This window comes from Enhydra lutris, unplaced genomic scaffold (genome assembly GCF_002288905.1).
Source record: "Enhydra lutris kenyoni isolate GAN:26980312 unplaced genomic scaffold, ASM228890v2 scaffoldscaffold6, whole genome shotgun sequence".
Lineage (NCBI taxonomy): Eukaryota > Metazoa > Chordata > Mammalia > Carnivora > Mustelidae > Enhydra > Enhydra lutris.
Window position 1 is genome coordinate 34,164,854 of NW_019154090.1, and position 21,084 is coordinate 34,185,937.

Below are 21,084 nucleotides of genomic sequence, written 5' to 3' on the forward strand. Positions count from 1 at the left end.
AATGCAGGGCTCGATCCCAGGACCCTGAGATCATGACCTGAGCCCAAGGCAGAGGCTTTAACCCACTGAGCCACCCAGGCGCCCCATGATTTTTTTTTTTTTAATGTATCAGATCAAGTACCCTGTCTAAATGAAACTCAACGTTATAGTTGTTGTTGTTTTTAATATTTAAGAGTCTCATGAGAAACTACTAAATGTGAATCTGCATGTATTAACTGTAATCAAATCTATCCAAAGACTGGTATCAGTATATGCGGGCAGAGCATATGTTCTAGCCCAGATTTCACACGGGTAACACTGGGAGTCCCAGACATAAACTTTAGAAGCAATGCTGTTTTCTGCAGGTGGAATCCTCTACCTACGTTCAGAGTATTTAACATATACTCACATTCAGAGCAATCTGGATGGGAGGTGAAGGCCATCCTGCTTTGTCACTGGCCCACACAACTATCTGCCGCATGATGGGACAGTCACAACAGATTTCATTAGAATGTTGACCACAGGATCAACAGTGCCCTTTCTATCTCTCAAGTCCCATTTAGAATTTCCCTGCTTTTGTTTCTTAAATGAGTGATTTAGCCTTGGCTTCCAGTGCCTTAGGATCACTATGAGGGTCTAGTTATTATAAAAGAGTGCGGTCATCCTAATGCCCTCAGGACATACCTTCGGTATTGGAATGCTGAATAAATCCTACCAGTTCCTTTTATTATAATATGCCTCTTTGTCTTGAAAGCAAAGCCCTAAAACAAAAAAGTATAAGTGGAAACTTATTTTTTGATAACTGAATTTTTATGAAATAAATAAATAGTTCCCTATTCTTCCAGTTAAAATTCAGACTTACGAATTCACCTTGTAGATATAGCTTGCCATTCGCATATGACCTTTGAATCGACATTTTATTGACCTAGGGATGGAAAGACTGAGACTTCCAACAGCAAAAAAGAAACGATTAATGACTGTAATAAAATTTTGTGGCCTTAAAATTTCAATAGAACACTTGTTTATACTTACTCAGGGAAATGGAGAGTAATATAGGAGATTTAAATAAATTGTGGAACGCTTGGTCCTGAGTTGGACCCATTATGATACTTCAAACAGATTAAATTTAATTTAGAAGTTTCAGGTCTCCTGAGTGTCAGGGAAGGTGAAAATGCAGTCAGAGGATGTAGAGACTGTCACAAGGAAAAACAGCCAGAAATTCTGAGCTTGGATTTCTTTGCATATCCTTGTTCTACCTCATTGCCTAAAAGTTGATCTTGATGACCACTGACATTTTATAAGCTCGGGTACAAAGTACACCATATTCCTTTGCCATGGATTAAAGTACATGGTAGCTCTTGAGCCAGATTATAAGAATCTCTATCACAAGATTATGGGAAATGAGAGGAAATAATCAGGATTGAAAGTCTGACCCAGAGATGACTCCCTTGTTTAAAAAAAAAAAAAAAAGTTTGATCTTCCTTTCTGTGCATGGCTTCCTGAGCAAAGACCTTTACTATAATAAGTAACTGTTGGCAATTTTACCACATGGATTAGTCTGAGTCCCTAGGGAAAATCAGCAGGGCTTAGTTATTTGATGACAAAGGCCTACATTCCTCAGAAAGCACCCACTGTTGGCAGCTGGACAACACAATCAAGAACTGTCATTGTGGAATCAAAGCAAACTCCAATTTTGTGTCAGATCTGTAGTGGGTTGAAAGGGTGTCCCCCAAAATACCCACATGCCAATTCCCTGAACCTATGAAAATTACCTTATTTGGAAAAAGGGCCTTCGAAGAGGTAATTGAGGTGTGGATTTTGTGATGAGGAGATCATCCTGGATTTTCCAAGTGGACCCTAATTCCAATGGCATGTGTCCTTATGAGAATGAAGCAGTGAGAGATTTGATACAGGCAGAAGAGGAAGAGGGATTGTGAGCAGAGGCAGAAATTGGAGGGTGCAGGCCATGTCAAAGAATGCTGGCAGCCACCACAGCCACAACAGGCAAGGAACCAGTTCTCCCCAGGAGAATTTGGAAGGATTATGGCCCTGCCAACACCTTGATTTCAGACTTCTGGCCTCCAAAACTGTGAGAGAGTGGATTTTTGTCGTTGTAAGCCCACCAATTTGTGGTAATTTGTTACATCAGCCACAAGAAACTGACACATCAAAAGTGCATTTGGACTCCTCCATTTATTGGTATCCTTCCTAATGTCTGCATTTCTGGAAGAGGTATCTTAAAAGTCTTTCCCCTTCCATGTTCCAGCACATCCTTCTAAAATATTCTCTGTATCAGTAGTACAAACCATTACAACCACATTTCTTATAGATTGTGTGAAATATGCAGAGCTCAAAAAAATAATTTCATCAAAAGCAACTCTTCAATTAGTGAACTGCCTTCTTCTGAGTTCATTCATTCCACACATATTTGTCGGCATTTGCTATGTGCCAGGCATTGTTCTGAGTAATAGGGATCCAGCAGGGAAATAAATGGGCAAAAAGCCCTGCTCCCATAAAGTTTCATAGGCCAATAATAGATAAAATAAAGAAATAAAATATTTAGCATGCTGGGAAGAAATAAAACCATAGAGAAAATTAAAAGAAGGAGGGATAGGGAGTGGAAGTTTTCCATTCTTTTAAAAAAATGTTTTATTTAACTTCGGTTTAATTAATATATACTGTATAATTAGTTTCAGAGGTAGAGTTCAAGAGTTAGTTGAATACAACACCCAGTGCTCCTTACTTCAAGTGCCCTCCTCCATACCCATCACCCAGTTACCCCATCCCCCACCCACCTCTCCTCCAGCATCCCTCAGTTGGCTCCCTATAGTTAAGAGTGTCTTATGGCTTGCCTCCTCTCTGTTTTCCTCTAATTCTATTTTAGTTCTCTATTCTTTTTTTTTTAAGATTTTATTTATTTATTTGACAGACAGAGATCACAAGTAGTTAGAGAGAGAGAGAGGAGGAAGCAGGCTCCCTGCTGAGCAGACAGCCCGATGCGGGGCTGGATCCCAGGACCCTGAGATCATGACCTGAGCAAAGGCTTTAACCCACTGAGCCACCCAGGGGCCCCTTAGTTCTCTATTCTTAAAGGATGATCAGAAAAGGCTTTATTGAGAAGGTGACCTTAAGGAGGTGGTTCTATAGAGAAATAGAACCAATAGGAGTTACAAGATTTATTATTAGAAACTGGTTCACATGGTTATGGAGTCTGACAAGTCCAAAATCTTCAGAGCAGATGTCCCAGTTCAAGTCCAAAAGCCAGAAGCTGCTGGAGAACCAGGAAAATACTGAAGTTCGAAGGCCATTAGGAGAACTCTCTCTTACTAGGAGGGTCATTCCTTCGTTCTCTTTGACTGATTGGATGATCTAGCAGATCCAGGGGTGGCTAGGTTTAATACTATGTGTCATTCACACTCTCACCTACCAATGAAGAAAAGAAGCTCAATCAGGTAAGTGACTAGTTTCACTAATAGAAACTAAGCATCAAACATGTTTATGGCAGACTCCAAAACCTGCTTTCTTTTCATTTATTTATTAGATTTTTTTTTTTTTTTTAGTGCTTCTAAAAAAAAAAGTACTGAGCTGTGGACTCCTGAATATTCAGGGCTGATCTAAAATATGTTTTTTTAACATATTTTCCCCAGTGTTCTGTTCATATCTCCTAGAACCACTGAGAATTCTTCAGCATTTGCAGAACCTCTCTAAGGACCCATAAGACTGAAATGAAGCAGCAATAGTGGGTCTTCTCCTCTATGAGCCCAGGCATAGTCCTGTTCTCCAACCAGCTAGTCCAAAAATAGTGTGAGCTTCTAAAGATGAAAGGGACATGGTCCCTGGTAATCTGATTAGGGCAATATAACCAAGTAAAGTGATGTCATAAAGTAAAGGCTAGGCTCTGTGACATTGACATACATAGACTGGAGCTCAAAGAAAAAGAGAGAAGAAAAAAAGAGGACAGGAAAGGGAAGGGAAGGATAAAGGGAAAGGGAAAAGGAAAGAAAGGAAAGGGAAGGGAAGAGAAAGGGGAGGAAAAGGAAAGGAAAAAGAGTACTTGGTCTATAGAAAGTATCCAGGGAAAGGACATTGTGAGTTGAGTGGAAGAAGATATGGCAAGAGGTCTAGGGAAGGTGGCAAGTCTGGAAAGGGCCAGGCTTGGGCAAATTATCTCAGAACAAAACATGGGCTCCCTCTTCAAAAGTTCCAAGCTTTTGTAACTCCCAATAACTTTGGCCAATATGTTTTCTTTTGGAGGCAATAAATTCATAAATGCTATAAGAGCAAATTCAACACAGGATCCTCCTTTGACTTAATTTTCTTTTTAATTTTGTAGATACCACTTCATACTGAGTCTCATCAAGAATAATGGGACCTGACCCATCCATCATACTGAATGACTTTCCCCCTTTAAAATTTGAAATCAGTTTTTATTTTATACACAGACTTAACATCCCGCAATAATTATAAGCCAAAAAAAAAAAAAAAACCTAATAAAACACTTTCCATCAGCATTTTCTATGATTGCAATCTATCTGCAGAAGTAGCCTGGTGTTATCTCACAAGGCAGCTTCCTTCAAATGTGTGAGTAATGGCTATTAAGTCATTTTATGGAGTCATTTCTAAAACAATACACTTTGTCATGTTACCTTAATTACCTTTAGCTATAGCTATATTTTAAAGAACAGAACCCTTTATCATGACTGTTATAATAAAACAAATTCTTTTTCCCCTTGTGGGAATCACGGGGCTAATGTGTTTGCCTTTTTCCTTCTAAAATCTTTATTAAAAGGAGATCAGTGCAGTCAGAGTAATTGAGATCAACAGTTCTCCTCATTCTGTGTTCAGTGGACTCCGGAGCCTTTACTGCCGCTCTAACTCTGTCCTTCCGTAAGACAAATCCTTCTGCCAGCAGGGAATCTGTAGCAAGTGTGCTAGTGAACAAGTGTACGCACCTCCTCATTTATAACCTCTGTTCTTATGCTTGTGCTAGTTGATATTAAAATCATAATTCCAGGGTAAATGCTAATAAACGAAGTAATTTCTTAACCACTCAGGCCACAATTTCTGACTGTTGTATTCACGTGCATGAAGCCGTCAGGCTTTGCGGTTCCAAATTCAAATTCTCCACTGACTCTGAGCTCATGTCCTTGAATGGGTGACTCATGCTTGGGGTAACGTCTTGGAGTCGTATTTTTAGGGATGTTGAACTTGTTTGGAGGGGCTTTAATTTGATTCTTTAGCTTTGTGCAAAGAGCCAGTTATCTGGTGCGGTCTGAAGTTTGGAATGAGAAGGGAGTAAATGTAAATAAGACATTAGCATTGTCCAGTTACTAACAGAGTTAGAATTAATAGCCTACACCTGTGGTTTTGAAAGCACCTTGGCTTATGTGGCCACTGTTGCAAACTGTAATGAAATGGAAACAAAATGAGGAAATGATGACATCGATGTAAAATAGAATGAAATTTGACCATTGCAAAAGCCATGCTTTACCATAGTCTGAAAGCCTAGAGAGAATGGCAAGGGCCAGCTTACTCATGCACAGAGATAGGCAAGTGGTCAGTAAGAATGCTTCTATAGTAAGTGAATGATGATATTCTTTTTTTTTTTTTAAGATTTTATTTATTTATTTGACAGACAGAGATCACAAGCAGGCAGAGAGGCAGGCAGAGAGAGAGGAAGGGAAGCAGGCTCCCCGCAGAGCAGAGAACCCGATGCAGGGCTTGATCGCAGGACCCTGGGACCATGACCTGAGCCAAAGGCAGAGGCTTTAACCCACTGAGCCACCCAGGTGCTCCATAATGATGATATTCTTAATATGGATTTTTGGTATTGGGATCAAACTTCTTTGTCAACTTTATATCAAATAATCAAGAGTTATTTATTATCATTTCTTGCTAATGACTACTGGCTTTGACTATTTGTCAGTCTAGTCTTACAATTTATTCAGAAGTGTGGTTTTGAATCACATAAAGTGCTTTGTGGCAATGCAAAATCTCTTGCTGAAGTATTTTTTATTATCTCTTATTGAACTAAAGAGAGTATGTGGATTCAGTACCTAACAGGTTCAATTCATGGACTTGACGGTGAAATGATTTCAGAATAACAACAGGCCAAAATATGAAAGAAAAGAAATCACACATTCTGAATATGTACTTTTTAATTGGTTAAGCTGCACATTAAGGGTTTTTTTTTTTTTAATATCAGAAAACACACAGAATTTACTGAGATGAAACTATGGGTATTTAAACTTGGAGAATGATACTATTTCACCCTTGTGTTTTACCAAGTTGTGGCTAAATCATGACCTGATAGCATCATCTAGATAAAAAGTTTGAGGAACTTCTACACTATGAATATATGAAATCTCTGTAGGGCATTATTTCAAAATTAGAACCTCCTGGCTTTGGAAATTTTCATTTTGTGAAATTAAAGTTAGACATGGTCAACCCAATGACTTTTACTTATCTGCTGAAACAAAATTAAATATTAGGCCAGTAGTTGAGGGCCAACTGTTTGATTCCTCACCCCTAAAAACTGAACATTAACCCCACTTAGGCATATTCATTTACTTACTTATTCATTGTAGGTATTATTCCATTAACACAGACATTCATTATAAATGAATGTATATATAATACGTAAATATATTTTAAAGCTATAATGAAATAGTAATGGAAAAGGACGAAATACAGACGAAAGTAGTGTTTTATTTATTAATGATTCAAAACACCTCTTTGCTCTCAAAGCGAGAGCACGTGTGTTTGAATAGACTTCAAGATTTTCAAACGTCTGTGATTCAGAAATTCAAAGCCAGCTCTGAGTTTAGGTATTTTTTTCAATAGTTGGTTTAGTAACTGTCAATGCTGGAAGAAAAGACTCCTTGCAGAGATTTGAAGATTGAGATGGAAGAATGCATCTCAGCTGTGTTTATTGCATCATTACACCCCTTCTCATTCATCCCATCCACCAGCTGTAAAGGTTTGACTTTATAAGGGGTGCTTAATTTTTAAGTGTTCTGCTAATTTTGGTGGCTTCACCCATCCATTAACATGCTATAGCTATACACTTAGGGCAAGGTTTGTTGTTGGCTAGAGAGAAGTAATTCATATGTCATAGAGCCTTCTTAATAATATATTATTTTAGATGGATCCTCTCGTGGCATCTGATTGGTATTATCTCATGATGTAGGAAAAAGAGAAAGGTCAACTCTCCCGGGTTTTTTTTTTTTTATTGTTTAGCACTTGCATAAATTGCTAATATGGTCCATGTCCATATATATATATTTTTTTTTTTTGCAAGTGTTTTGTTCCTTTGGTGAGGGTTTGTTGAATTAAAATAGGTAAAGTATCTTGCAAATCCACTTCACGTGGCTACATGGGAACTGAACGTGTCCAGGATGCCAAAAGTGAACACATAAGCAAGTGCGCCACTGTTTAACCCTTGAAGATGTGGGACCGTCCTCTTTCCTCAGAAGGCCTTGAGCGCATGTGGCACCCATAACCATCTGACAAACACTAATATGGTACCCGTGTCAAACTTTATAGTAAGTGTGAGTAAAGCTAAAATTTCCTGCAAGTGGAAGTTCTAGTATGTAATCTCAGAGTACAAACATGCCTCCTTGGAAGGTATAGTTTTAGGGCACAGGAGGGTAAAGGTCATTTTTTTTCCTCCGGAAGAAAATGGATCATGAGTTCTTTTGGTGACTAGAGAGTTCTGGTATTTTGGAGGCGGAAGGATACTTGAAGTGCCTGTATTGAAAGCATTATCCCTTCGAATGTATCTAAGCATATCAGATCTGTCCATTTTTGCTTATATAGTTTGAAGATATAATTATTAGGTGCATATATATTTAGTATTGCTATGTTCCCCTATGAAATTGATCCTGTTATCAATATGAAATGTCCCCTTTAATTTTTCTTACCTTAATATAATACTCTCCAATATAGTAGCCACTAGCCTTCTGTGTCTATTTAATTTTAGATTAAAGATAAAAAAAAATTAAAAATGTAGTTCCTCAGTCACACTGGTCACATTCCAAGTGTTTATGAGCCAGATGGTTAGTGGCTACTCTATGGGATGGCACAAAAAACATTTCCATTATCTCAGAAACTTCTGTTGGACAGAGCTGGCTTAAAGCTACTTCATCTGATATTAAAACAACTACATTTGGTTTCCTTTAGTTGATTAATTCATGGAGAATTAGGCAAGACCACAATCATAGATGGAGATTTTCACATACCCTCAAAAAGCAGGAAAAAAAAATCACTAAGGATATAGAGGATTTGAGTAACACAACCAACATGATCTAATTCATACATTGAATTATTACCTCTAACAGCAGTACAGTACATATTTTTTGAAGCACATATTGGAAATTTAGCAACACAGGCTATGTGCTAGGTCATGAAGCAAGTCTCAAAATCTCAAATTATTAAAATCATAGAGTATATTTTTTGTCCATACAAAGAATTAAGCTAGAAATCAATGACAATGAAATCAATGACAAAAAGATAACTAGAAAATCCCCAACTGTTTGGGAAATAATCAACATGCTTCTAAGTAACTCAGGGGTCAAAGAAAAAATCAAAATTAAAATGAGAATGTATGTATTTTGAAGTGAGCAATAATGAAAATACAACATGTTAAAATATATGGAATGAAGCTTATGCAGTGTTTGGAAGAAAATGCCTAGCTTTCAGTGCATATATTAGAAAAGAAGATACGGTGACAGTCAGTGCTCTAAGTTTCCATCTCAAAAAACTTAGAAAAGAAACAGCACACTAAACCCAGAGAAAGTAGAAGGAAGCAAACACTAAAAACAAGAACAGAGGGGCACCTGGGTAGCTCAGTCAGTTAAGCATCTGACTCTTGGTTTCGGCTCAGGTCATTATGTCAAGGTTCTGAGATTGAGTCCCTGGTTGGGCTCTACCCATATGCTCTCTTTCTCAAATAAATAAATAAATAAAATAAAATTAATTTTTAAAAAAATATTTAAAAAAACAAGAACAGCAACCAGTGAAATAGAAAATAGGCAATAATACAGGAATTTGGGAAGGCTAAAAGTTGGGTTTATTAGTCGAAAATAACTAATACAACTGATAAAACCCCCGTAACACTGATTTCTCTCTAATGAACTTAATTGCATTCATTGCTCAGATAAGAAGTTCACTTAGAAACAGTAATTTGCTGAACTTCCATGCATGTCCATTCTCTTTCCGTTATGTCCGGCTTTTTAAAAGCCTGCTTTTCATTATTAAGTTGAATCATGATAAGAGCACAATCAGTATAATAAAAGTGCTGAGTGAAGGGAGAACATTGAGAGAAAGCAAATCTGTGGACACAAGGAGGTGACATTAAAATGAGTCTTTCAAGGGCCTCCGTGGACAGGGTAGAGCGGAAGCGACAATGAAGTCTTAATTTTTAAAAAAGTTGGAAAAAAGAGTTTCTCCTCTAGCTCACCTTTCAGAAAGGTAGGAGAAAATGATTGGCAGGCCACAAAGATTGATTTTTAACAGTGGAGACTGAGCGAGTGGCAGTCCACTTGCTGCCAGGTCTCCCTGTGGGGGAGGCTTTGATTACGGAAGGCACGCATCAGGGGTTATGTAATTCTGTCATCCTGAAACTCAGTGCAACTGGGATCACACCTAAGGTCTGGGTTTTTCTATCACCATAGTGGTGTAACCTGCTCATTAGGGATTCTCTGACTTTAATGGGCACGCAGATCACCTGGTGATCCTATGGAAATGCAGGTTCTAAGTGAGGAGGGCAGGAGGAACATAACCCGTCCATCTTCTTCATCGGACTTTATAACAGGCTCCCAGGCGGTGGTGACGCTGCTGGTGCCTGGACCGGGCTGAGCAGGAGGATTCTAACTCAGAAGCCTGAGCTAGCAGCCCAAACACCACATCGTGATGGTGGCTATTTCACCTGGCTTGTGTAGTATTGGTACACACAGTTCTGGATTAGTTATGAACATTTACAAAGTGTTCCCACGCAAGCGTGGGAAGCTTCCCTTAAACTGTGGGAACTGCTGGCCAGGGTGGGCCTTGCTTTCATGCATGGCAACAGTCAGCTGGAGAAGAATGGGGGCTGTCAACTCGTGAAGGCCATGATTTACCTTTGGCTGTAAGCCCCACCTCTATCACCCTGATCCCTTGCACATAACTCATGGTACTTGTTCATCTGCCTTCCTCATCTCAAGGGCTCTCAACCTTGCCTAAATATCGGAATCACTTGGAAAGCTTTGTGAGGTACTGATGATTAGGTGTCATCCCCAAAGATCCTCATTGGGATGAGTCTTGGGCATTCTAGAAGCTCCCAAGTGGTTCTAATGTGCCCCAGAGGTAGAGAATTTCTGTTTAAATAAATTTAGTGAGGGGCGCCTGGGTGGCTTGGTCTGTTAAGCATCCACCTTCGGCTCAGATCATGATCCCAGGGGTCCTGGGATCAAGCCTTGCAGCAAGTTCCCTGCTCAGTGGGGAGTCTGCTTCTCCCTCTCCTTCTGCCTCCCTCTTCCATGCTCTCTCTCTCAAATAAATAAAATCTTTAGAAAATCAATTTAGTGACATCTGCCACAAGATTTTTAGCCACCATCTTCAGAAATTCTGATTCAGAAGGTCGAGACCACCCATCCCCTAAGATTTGCAGGCCCAATAAGCAAAAGTAAAACCCTGTTTCTTGCCACTCCCCCCCCAACCCCTGTTCTTTCTTGTGCCATAAAGGATCATCTGTGCATACATGTGTATATCCAAAGTGTATCCTTCCTCTCCTTCAAATGTCCACCCCTATGTGACTCCTTGGACTCAGGTATGTGGAAAATGACTGCAAGGTCAGCTCTTGAGGACTGACCATGGGAAGCAGACTGTGAGGGACTGGAAAGGTGGCTTGGGGCCAGTTAGGAGGGAATTCTGGCATCCCGGTGGGGTGTCTTCTGACACCAACCAATTTCCCGAACCCAGCTGGGTATCCTACAATTCAATTCAGTTCTGATGTTAACCGCCGGGAGTTAGCACACACTAATAGCTTAAGTGTTCAGTCCTGTGAGTGCGCCCCCCTTGAGATGCTGGGCCACTCATACCTCTGACCAACCAGGTACAAATCAGGGGTTCCCACAAACCCCTCTTCATGTTTGATCATTTGCTGGAATGTCTCACAGTACTAAGAAAGGCACTTAGCTTCCGGGTTTATTATAAAGGATACAAATGAATAGCAGATGAAGAGGTATGTGGGGCCACAGTCTGGAAGGGTCTGGAAAGATCTGGAAGGATCTGGAAGGACGGAGCACAGGAGCTTCTGTCCCCATGAGTTGGGGTGTGCCATCTCCTAGCATGGGGATGCATTCTGGAACCTAGAACCTCTCTTAATGCTGTTGTTCAAGAGCTTTTATAACCCGATGTCCAGCTACCCCTCTTCCCTCGAGGGTGGTACTGGGGGCTGAAAGTTCCAGTGCTCTAGTCATTTGGGCCTTCTGGCCATCAGCCCATCCTGAGGCTATCCAGGGGCCCTGCCTTAAGTCACCTCATTGACAAAAATTCAGATGGGATGAAAGGGACTCCTTATGAATCACAAAAACAAACACCACCCCACTCCTATCACTTAGAAAATTCCAAGGGTTTTAGGAGTTCTGTGCCAGGAAACAGACAAAAAGACCAAATCTATTTTTTTAGGGCACCCCACCTGGGTATACCAGAGTTCCAGAGGCCATGTTTCCAGAGGAGCTTGCCCTGTGAAGAGCGTGTGCATGGAGGAGGCCAGAAAGAGGCTGTGAAGAGCCCTTTGTCCAGAGCTGAGGGTGGTCTCCTGGAAGGTCTGGGGTGAGCCTGAGAGCCCCCTTCACAGTCTCTCCCAGGAGATTCTGAAGCAGATAATCCACAGCTTCACTGGGAAAGACAAACTCGGCAAGAGAATCAGGATCAAAGAGGCAAAATTTCCCCTCTTTTTCCCCCCGCCTCTGTTTCAGCATTCTCGGTGCTAGTCAGATTCTGGAAACCACACTTGGAATGTCAAATGCAGAATTCGTCATGCCTTTGCAGATGCATCATATTTGGGGAAGTTGGAAGCCAAATACTTGGAGTTTCCAAACGGTCTATCCCAGGAGAGAATGGCTGCAGGCTTCGGGAAAATTAGAGAGATTGAGGCTGGCTGCACCCTCTGCTTCTGGGAGCGCTTTCTTCTCAAATGCTATTCTCACATGTGGCCTGAGAAATGAAAGAGAAGCCAGTCAAATCCCAGATGCATCCCAGAAATCCCAGATGCATCCATCTGGGATTTCCCCCCAGAAAGTAAATCTAAGCCCTGGCTTCGGGATCTTGAGATAATGGGAGCTTATTTGATTGAGTTCTTTCTGGGTACCCAAGCAGGGGTCTGTGAGGTTGACTCTACCATCTTGATGTTATGCAAGGAAACCGCGATAGGGCGACAGGCCAGGAGCCCAAGCTCATGCAACTCTCCACTGGCCAGAGTTGAGATGTGAAGCAAGGCGCCTGGCCCTACCTAGACTCATATTCTTGAAACCACTAGCCTACATGGTCTCTCCAAAACATATGTGTGTGAATGTACCACAACTTTCCATTGAGATTCCCAGCAGAGTCCGTCTTTTCTTGAGTGCAAAGAAGATGGGCTGTGAAGTTATTGTTTGTCACAGACTTAGCAGACCCTGTGGCCTCAGGGCAAAGCAAACCACTGAAAAATACCCATGGGCACATTTTCTGCTTCTGCTTACAAAGCCAGGAAATGTGCTCAGCGTTTAAGGGGCTGTTGTTGTACCGATAGTGTTCATGAATCATGGATATACAGGAACTCCCAGGGGTCAATATTCCTGAGAGACCAGCCTGGACTCCCCTTACCTGGTCAGGAAAAGATAAAAGGCTAAATTATCCAAGCAGTTAATCAGTGATTTTCACGCTATGTATCTGAAGAAGTAGGAATAAGAATTCCCCAGCCTTCTCCAGGAGCCTTGTCTCTGGCAATCCTATTCCAAACAAATTCTATAAACCAGAGGTTACAAACTGGCAACCAGGCTGACACAATTGTTGACACAAAAATTGACATAAAGGCTGACACAATAACCAGCAGACACAATTTATTTGACTCACACATTGTTATAGTGGGGTTTTTTATCTTTACTATTTTTTTTTTTTTTAAGTAGACTCCATGCCCAGTATTGAGCCCAGTGCAGGGCTTGAACTCACGACCCTGAGATCATGACCTGAGCGGAAATCAAGAGTCAGATGCTTAACCAACTGAGCACCACCCAGGTGCCCCTTTACTACTCTTCTATTTGCTTTTTGAATTGGATTCCAACTTTAAATAATCAAGAAATTTCCCATTTTAAAATGTTTCCTGGCTTCTTTTGAATATTGGAAGATGGGGCTGTTTCGGGTCAAAGTCCCACTTGGTAGTACTTCTCTGGAACTGAGGAATGAGCTCCCCATTTAGATTGTCGTATGCTCTCCCTCTAGCCTCGATCACCGCCACAGCCACATATCACCACCGCCACTGCTTTCTCCTATAGACATTAACATTAATAATGCTAACTTCCTGTAATTTGTGGCATGTGTATTTGCTTGTACAAGCACTAGGACTGAGCCAAGGAAACCCATTGCCCTCTCACCGGGCAAGAGTCTATTATCGGTGTTGGGCTCTGCCCCTGGAAGGGAGAACAACCATTCTGCCCACTCTGTTAGTTATCTTATTCCCCTGGCTCTGGAACTGATGTCAGGGCCCCTCTCAAGAAGTGGAGGGAATCCACATGTGCAGGAGCCAGCCAGCAGGGTCCTAGTGTTCCCAGTGTCCTTAGGATGGGCCTGGGCGCCCAGGAAACCCACCCTACTCACCTCTCCCTGGTCTTCAGAGGTCACATGAGCAAAGGGTCAGTCACAGACAAAGGTCAAACGGTGGGGAAAGAAGCACTTACATTGTCCGGGGTTGATGGTTAAGTGTGAGCCGGGTCACTTCTACAGCCCAAGTTTGGAATATGCCAGAAGTCACTACAAACCTCCAAAAGCATTGTATGCTCTCTGATTTCCCCTGCTCTTTCTTCCCTTCTAATGTTTTTCATATTCTTAGATGGTTCACGGGCCATTTCTACCTCCTCAGGGCTAGATCCTATAGGCAATGGGACAACAGCATCATCCCATCCCTGGTTGCTCCCCAGTGTCTGGCCATGGGCTCCAATTTTTCTCACTGCTCCTGGGTACTGGGCAGAAGTTCCACTGTCCTTATAGTGCAACAGTCCATATGACCATATGACCAATGGGGAGACAAGGGTCTGAGAGGTAAGGTGAGTATCACCCAACTGTTGAGTGGAAGTATCCTTAATAACAACCTGTCACAGGGGCACCTGGGTGGCTCAGATAAGCGTCCGACTCTTGGTTTTAGCTCAAGTCATGATCTCAGGGTCATGAGATCGAGTCCCGTGTCAGGCTCCACACTCAGCAGGGAATCTGCTTGAGCTCCTCTCTCTTCCTCTCCCTCTGCCCCTCCCCCGCTTAAGCAAATAAATAAGCCTTAAAAAATAAATCTCTAATAACTGCATGAATTTAAAGATAGCACAAAAACACATATACATGTTGAAGTTTCTGAGAAGTGGCTTATCCAGGGAGGTAAAAAAAAAAAAAAAAGGAATAGTAAGGAGTGAAGTAGACTATTAGCCCATAGGTGAAAGCCTGAGAGGAAAAAATTAAATGCCAAGTCATAAGTGCATAGCTTCACAATTTTTTAAAAGTTTATAAAGTTATCACTTACATCAAGACACAGAATATTATCAACATCACAGAAGCTTCCCTCGTGCTCCAGTCTAATCAATAATGACCTTTGTCCTGAAATAACCACCATTCTAACTTCATATTGAGATTAGTTTTTCTAGAAGTTTCGGAACTTTATATTAACAGAATCACACAGTCTGTAGTCTTCTGCCTCTAGCTTCATTTTTTTTGCTGTGTGTAGCCATAGTTGATTTTTCAAATTGTTATACAGTATTTGAATACATTACAATTTATTTATCCATTCCATGGTTGATAGACACTAGGATTGTTTCCAGATTATGACTATTATAAGTGGTGATTTTTATGAACAGTTGTACTGCAGAGAAAAAGATAAAGACTTAAGAATAACTACCTCTGAAATAAAAATCCAATACAATCAAGGAAAAGAAAGCATTTCCCTAGAAAGATTCTCTTCTGTATTAATTTCCTAAATGATGACACCCAGAATGGGATGCTTTCTGCCCCTTCAACAATCTCCTGGTCAAGTGGGCTCTAGCCAGAGCCTTCTGCAAAGAAAATGCTTCCCCCAGGCTCTAAAGGTTGACTTACCACAAAGCGTTTCTAAGGTCTTTAATGTAGCATTTCACCACTAGAGGGCAAGAATGACTCCGTGATGCTCGGCTTTGCCAGACCTGGAGTCAAAATGATTAATCACGGCTAGGCAAAAACAAGAAGCCAGAGAGAAAAGGGGAAGAGCACAGGAAGGCAAAATAAACATCCATAAACTTTAACTGTTCTGGGTAGGGAGGGTATGAAAAATGTCACCCATGAGTCACTTTCTTTCCATCTTCCTCCTTCCAGCTCTTAAAAATCAATCCCAGGGTCCTCACTTGTTGAAACTACCACTTAGCAAGGCGGGACTGGGTCAGACAGATCGCAGAGGATGTTTTCCAGCACAGCCTAGAGCCTTGATTAGGGAGGGAGGGAAGCTTATGAATCCTCAAAACCCCAGGGGTTCTGGGCAAGCAACAGGGAATCCTGCCACCTCTGTTGCCTTACGAGTAATATTTCTTCCACTAAAACCACAGCGTTGACTAAAGTCAAGACACTGGTGGGTAAGGCTGACTGCTGGGACACCTCTCCTCTCTCTCCCCCCTCCCTCCATCCACCCCCTTTCACCTCCCACAGACTTAACCCAAGATTACAGACTGAGTTGTGTTGCTTTTGTGGGGGCGGGGAGGGTGCTGCAGAAGAGGGGAGGCAGGATAGGGAAATTCATTATGAAGCCCGTTGCCTTCAGACTATTTATAATAAATTTCTACTAGAAAAGGACATTTGGCTGACAACCGTTTTCTTCTGCCTGGGCATGACCAAATACAGTAAGAATTCAAAATGAAAACTGAAAAGCGAGGAAGAAGAGCCTACAGCTGGAGCAGTCTGTTTTCACAGCCCACGCTGGCAAATGACAAACTCAGAGAGGAGCCTCCTGTGTATTCCCTGTCCCCATTATCTCCTTTTGCTTCTCTGAAGGGCTAAGAAGCCTTCAGTGTTAGCCAAGGCTCCTTCCCGCTGCAGCTTAATTTTCCTTGCGTAATTTTAAATACAGATCATGACTACAGTGCAGCAATTAATGGATAGCCTAAAGACTTATTATTTCAAACTAATTGATATGTAGGAAAAGTTTAAATAACATAACAGGGAGAGGGGAAATTTTAAATGATGTGTGCACAGTGAATTTAGAATTTCTTCTTGTTGTGCAAGTAGCAAAAACATCTGATTAATAAGGGGATGTGACAAAAATGTAGAATTGATCTGGAAATCCTTCCCTCCTGACATTCTCGAGCATGGGATTGGAAGGGAGGAAGATTCAGACATTTCAGAAATGGGGGTGAGGTGGGGTTCAGGTCTTCCCCATCCCCCTCAATTCTAGAGTAAGAGAAATGAAGGTAAGAATATATTTCAAGTTGTGCTCTTATGTAAGCAATAGGAAGTGGGAAAACGATGCTAGTATTTCTATTGTAATTCTGTGGCCAAATCCCTCTCTTGATTTAGACTTGGGAGGGTAGTCTATAAAGGCCAAGTTCACCCAGCTGCAACAGAACTTATTCCAAATCACCAGTTCTTCCTGACCCAGGGCTCCCTCCAACTTCTAAGAAATACAAGAAATGTGTTGCAAGTAATGACATTTCTGGCAAAATGGGACAAAACAAAACAACCCACCTCTCTAATTTCCCCGTTCTGCATTCTAGCAAGTTTAATAGGAAGGTTCAGAACATCACCAAAGAAAGAATATTCTCCAAGTGGGGGAAAGCAACAACATCTTATTTTAAGAAGGAAATGAGAAGTGTATGATTGGAGACTATGGTGGCAATATTTTCAACATCAGAACTAGGCATTTATAAGGAAACAGAATTCACACCAAGCATAAAGAATACAGGAGAACGGGGCACCTGGGTGGCTCAGTGGGTTAAAGCCTCTGCCTTCAGCTCAGGTCATGATCCCAAGGTCCTGGGATCGAGCCCCACATTGGGCTCTCTGCTCAGCAGGGAGCCTGCTTCCCCTTCTCTCTCTCTCTGCCTGCCTCTCTGCCTACTTGTGATCTCTGTCTGTCAAATAAACAAAATCTTAAAATAATAATAATAATAATAAAAAGAATACAGGAGAAAAACCCTTACCTTTAATGTGTACTTTTTTTACACTGGATTCATGTCATGAAAATATCTGAATGACTTTGGGCAAGTCACTTACACTTTATGGTCTTCAGTCTTTTCAAATATAAAATTACCATATGGATTGGTGACTTTTTGGGACTCCTTAGTGCTAACTACCTACTTTATTTTGGTAGCCCTACACGTGTTCAGTTTAAGTAGACATCAGGTGTATGGAATTGAATAAATAATAATCTTTAGTTCCTGATGCACCCCTGTCATGCATCCATGTAAGACTATATTGGCCACTAATATCAGGGAAATAATTACACAACACCAAAGCTAGAACACTGGCTTCTCCCTGTCTGGTATCCCTGTCTCTGTTCCCCTACCCTCTTATCCTCCAAGGTAAATCTGAATCTTATATGTAGAATTCTTATACTTTTATATTTGCATAGGTATATGCATCCATGTGCATAATACATATATACATATATTCACATACATATATATACATCATATTAAGTGTATTCCTATGATGTTTCATTGACATTCCTGTAGTATTTTATTTCTTGGCTTTAGTTGTTTCTAACTTCAAAAATAGCATCAAATGAAGTTAAGAGTATCATACTGAACTATGAGAATATATGTAAATGTATCATAATTCAGTATTATAGCATATTTAATCTTTTGAGACCTGTTTTTCACTTAAAAATAAATTGATAAACCCAACAGAAAGTGCACATATATTCACCAAAAGATATGTTCTAGAATGTTCACAGCCACACTGTTCATAATAGCCTCAAATAGCAACTGGCCAAATGTCCATCAAGTGTTACATCAATAAATACAATGTAACGTATTCATACAATTTAATATGGTACAGCAATGAAAATGGACAGTTCACAACAGCATACAGCGTAATGGATGACTTTAACAAACAAAATATTACGTGAAAAGAGCCAGACACAAAAAAGTATATGCAGTTTATTACAAGTTTATGAAGTTGAAGCAATAGCTGCCTTGGGTGGGGGACAGGGTGGCTAGTGATTGGAAGGTGATAGGAAGGGGACTTCTGGAGTACAGGTGATATCCTCTTTCCTGATCTGGGTGCTGGTTTAATGGATGTGGTCACTTTGTGAAAACAGCAACAACAACAAACACAAATCCACACATTTATTGTACCAGTTCTCGTTGATACCATCTCCAAAACTCAGTGACCTAAAACAGTACGTATTCAGTATTAGTCATAAGTCAGTGAGCTAGGACATTCTTCTGTTCTTGATTGGACTCATACATGTGTATAAGCTAAAAGCCAGGTACGCCACTCTGCTGACCTTGGCTGGACTGTCTTTCAAGCTTGGGGGTCAGCTGGCTTTAGGCCCGTCTAAGATGGCCTCAACTAGAACAACAGATCTCTCCAAATGACCTCTCGTTTGCCAGTAGGCGAGCTCAATCTTGTTCACATGCCGGTAGCAGGGTTCAAAAAGCAAGAGTGGAAGCAGAGGAGGCATTTTGAGAAAGGAGACAGTGTCCCTTTTGCCATATTATATTCACATACAAAAAGGACACAAGTGAAGAGTGAGAAAATGCAGTCTTTTTAAAAATCAACCTACTACCCTTATGGTATAAGCACTTCTCTCTATGTATATACTAATACATGTTTAAAAATAAAATTAATTATTTGTCTATACGATTTATCTACACTGCTGGTTGTGGCCCCAGTTTGCTATGACTTCTAACACTGTATTCCCTGAATATATTACAGTTTGTGTATCCACTCTCCTGTTAATGGGCATTTTAGGAATTTCCAGGGTATCACTGTTACAAGCAGATCTGCCATGAACATTCCTGCACATTTCCCCTAGTATGCAAACTCTGTTTAAGAGTTTTTCTTAGCTGTATACCAAAGTGTGGAATTGCTATGTCATAGGGAGTGTGAATTTTCAGTTTTGTAAAATGATACAAAATTGTTTTTCAAAGTAATTGTACCACTTTACACTTCCCTCAATAGTACATGAGAGACTCTTGAGGGACCATGAGAGACAATTGCCCACAGTTGATATTCAAGTCTGTCTTCTTACTATTTCCCATTTAGATAGATATAAGATGGTATACAGCATTGTGGTCTTTTCTGTCTTTCTCTGATGAAGTGAAGAAAATAATCATCCTTTCATTTTTTGTTTGTTGTTGCTTTGGTTTTAGCCGTGTATGTTTCTTAAGTAAAATACCTATTTGTATCTGCTGCTTTTTTTTTTCAGCTGGGTTATTTTTTCTTATTGCTTTATAGCAATTTTTATATATTCTCAATACTATGCTTTCATCTGATGTGTGTGTTGTGAACGTCTTTGCCAGTTCATAACTTGTTCCTTACTTTAGTCACAGTGTCATTGGGTTAACAAATTTTGTAATTTTAAGCACTTAATTTTTGCTCTAATGTTTAATGTTAGCTATTGAGGCTTGTTTAAGTAACTCTTAAATACCCCAAGGTCTGAAATATATTTATTTATACTTCTTCTAAAAGTTTTAAAGTTTTAGTTTTGGCTTTGAAATCTTTATCGGAATTTTATCTTTGGGCCTAGTGTGTGGTGAGGATCTAATTTCATATTTATTTAAATAGATGGCCATCTTTCAAAACTTTATCCATTAAATAATTTCTTTTTTTCCCCATTGGTCTGCCATGCCACCCTGTTCATGTATCAAAGTTCCATACATCTATGGGTCAATTTCTGGGCTACCTCTTCTATTCCATTGGTGAACTTGTCTATCCTGTGTCTGCACCAATCTCTTGATTACTGTAACTCCATAACACAACCCGTGTCTGATAGGTTGTCCCTCCCTATTCCTAACTGGCTCATGCACTTCTGAGGCCAGCAGTTAGGAAGAGTGAGCTCATTTTTGATTGGCTCAGTAACTGTAATTCATCTTAAAGAAACACCAAATCTGCAACTTCCTTTGTCAGCATCCTCTGCTGACAAATAGAAAATACTTCAAAATAGCCCAGCCTACACTTGTTCAGCTTTCTATCCACATCATGAAAATCATAGCAAGTATCTCTAAACCCATGATTCTCAAACTTGAATATACATATGAATTACCTGGAGATCTTGTTAAAAATGCAAATTCTGATTCAGTGGGTCTGTGGTGAGTAGGAGGCAATACTGCTGGTCTTAAGACCACACTTTGAGTATCGAGGCTTTAGGAAGTGATTTTATGCCATACAGCTGAGTTGGAGAACTTTTTCTTCTAGAGATGGCCTTCTAACTATCTTTTGAAGACATTCTGAATTTTTTACCTCAGTCTCCTGTTAATTCAAAAATCTTTCTTGTTTCTTGTTGAGTTCTTTTTTTTTCCAGTATAGACTCAAGTTGAAGTCTATTAGACCAAGTAAAATATTTTCAAGTTGAAGTCTATTAGACCAAGTAAAATATTTTCTTGCAAAGGTTATGGATTATGCAACTGAATAAAAAAAATTCCCTTTGTTCCTCTTTTATCCTACAAAAAAGCTCCTACCAACTTTTTATTCTAGCAAGTCATTGAGGGAATATAAATATGTAGGCTTCTTGCTTGTGCTTGGAAGGAGAGGAGGTCATTATACATAATTGGAGGTTGTTGTTTAAGAATAACTGAGTTTGAATTCTGACTTCGTTATTTACCAGCTGTGTCACTTATCCATCAAATAATAATAGTACTTACATCCTAGAAGAATGGGAAAATTTAAAGAAGAAATCCCCAGAGATAATCTATGCCT

General features: G+C 40.3%; 1 protein-coding gene across 1 annotated transcript in view; it reads left to right on the forward strand.

Annotated features, from left to right (window-relative positions):
- The window catches only part of LOC111141432 (phospholipase C beta 1), a 671,787-nt gene that overhangs the window by 626,461 nt on the left and 24,242 nt on the right, over positions 1-21,084 (forward strand). The gene's annotated exons all lie outside the window — the stretch shown is intronic.